We start from the raw sequence: 2647 nt of genomic DNA on the forward strand, positions 1-2647 counted from the left end.
AAATATATAAGAAATAGTTAAAACATATGATCTTACATTGCGACTAGGTTGCCTTCTCTATCTATTAGCTTAGTGGTCTAAGACGATAATTCTGTTAAGCCTTCTCAGATCCCGGAATGACTACAAATGGTGTGTTAAATGTAAAATATTTTACCATGTTAAATGTTAAAAGCATGATAGTTCCTAGCGGATTTTCTTAGTAACTTGTTTAGTAACCTTTCCTTCCAAAACTGCATGTTAGGGGTATGCATGATCTCAGTTTAACATGTTAAATGGAAAGAATTGTGTTAAATGGAGAAATATTTCCTTCTTTTACCATGTTAAAACGATATAACATATAACATGGTTGAGAGTCTGTTACTAGGTCTGTTAAATGGAGAAATATTTCCTTCTTTTACCATGTTAAAACGATATAACATATAACATGGTTGATAGTCTGTTACTAGGTCTGTTAAAATGGAGAATGACGTTTTATTTGTTGTCGTGTTAACATTACTCGTATTTTGTGTTTTTTCTTCTTTTGTCTTATGTTTTGGACTTTTTAAAAAAAGACAATCAGTAGCCAAACTTTTACACATCTGCTTTTCACTTATTTTAGGCATGTTGTAATAAATTACTGTAATCAAAACTTAGAAGTTTTGGATGTAACCAATGATGATGTAAACAATAACATGAAGTTTTGGAAGGAAAGGTTACTAAACTAGTTGCTCAGAAAATCCGCTAGGAGCTCTTATGCATTTACCATTTAACATGACTTTAAATAGGGGTGCTAACACTGCTATACTTAGAACATTTAACATGGTAAAACATTTTACATTTAACACAATATCATGAATACCCCTCTTATTGTTTAATTCTAAGTTTTGATTACAGTAATTTATTACAACATGCTTAAAGTAAGTGAAAATTAGAAATGTGGAGATTTTGCTACTGACTGTCTTGTTTAAAAAATTCCAAAACAATACTAAGACAATCAAAACACAAACTACGAGCAAGTAACCTAACATGGCGATGTAGAGGTCAGCTGGTCTGTTGCGTGACATGATTTAAAAGACCTAGTAACAGACTCTCAAACATGTTATATGAGGGGTGTTCATGACGTGTAAAATGTAAAATGTTTTACCATGTTAAATGTTATAAGTATAGCAGTGTGAGCAGCCCTATTTAAAGTCATGTTAAATGGTAAATGCATAAGAGCTCCTAGCGGATTTTCTGAGCAACTCGTTAAATAACCCTTCCTTCCAAAACTTCATGTTATTGTTTACTTCTAAGTTTTGATTACAGTAATTTATTACAACATGGCTAAAATAAGTGAAAAGTAGAAGCGTAAAAGTTTGGCTACTGATTGTATTTTTTAAAAAGTCCAAAACATAAGACAAAAGAAAAACAAAACACAAACTACGAGTAAGTAACCTAACACACAACAAATAAAACGCTGACAAGCTCAGCTGGTCTGTTTCGTGACGTTATTCTCCATTTAACAGACCTAGTAACAGATTCTCAGCCATGTTACATGTTATATCGTTTTAACATGGTAAAATAAGGAAATATTTCTCCATTTAACACGCTTTAACATGTTAAACTAAAGATCATGAATACCCCCAGAGGAGGTTCTACAAACTACCACTCTTAGAGCATGTTGTAGATAGTAGAAAGCTTAACAAGAAATACCACTTTGTGGAAACTAAAAATAACAGATTAACTAGAACAGTTGGATGAATGACGTTAAGGACTCAATGACTTCGTAGGAGTGACCAATCCACATCCATTTCCTCTTCTTGATCAGTTCTATTATTAGCTTGAGGTTAGTCCTTTATCTCACTTCTTTATTTAAAAACATCTGAAAAAGAAATACTAAACATATATGAGGAGAAGGGGTGCGGTCAGAATATAACACAAATAAGTTGAAATAACTTATTTAATAGTGTCGACATTTCGGCCAGAATTGCTAGCCTCCATCACGGCTAACAGCAAAAACAGGATAACAGCCAACTGTATAAAATGATATATAGGATGTTAGAAAAAAAAGAAGATAACTAACATTATGGATACATAAATAGTTTAAGTATTGTAAGAAGATACTATAAGTATATATGAGAAGAGTAATAATAAAATTAAGTAAGAGGAGAAAGCAAATAATAAAAATAAATATATGAACAAAATGGAAACTTAGATTAATTATTTCATATATGCTTGTTTGAGAGCGGTTTAGTTTATTCTCAATTTAAAACAATTTTGATCCTTTTTTTTTTTTTCCTCTCAACTTTTATTCTTTAAAATTTCTCCAATGTTTTAATTCTCAAGGATACCACCTTCAATATTGATGTCATTTATTTTTTTAATCTTAAAATTGCAGGCTAAGCCCTTGTCACATATTAAATAACTTTTTCTAAAAAATTTATATCTTAGATTTAAAACTTGTTTACAAAACACTTTCCTTCCTTCCTTCACTTACATTTACAACTTAAAAACAGAACCTACCTTCAACAGTGTGTTTTAAATTAAGAATAAAATGGAAACTATTAAAAATAAAGTAATGAAAGAAGTGGGAAATAAAACGTATAGATAAGTAATTAAATATTTTTTTTTTATTTTATTTATTTGTTGATATTTACAACTGTATAAAAAAATACAACCAGTAAATTTG

This window comes from Halyomorpha halys, unplaced genomic scaffold, assembly GCF_000696795.3.
Source record: "Halyomorpha halys isolate HHAL.00 unplaced genomic scaffold, Hhal_1.1 Scaffold246.1, whole genome shotgun sequence".
Classification (NCBI taxonomy): Eukaryota; Metazoa; Arthropoda; class Insecta; order Hemiptera; family Pentatomidae; genus Halyomorpha; species Halyomorpha halys.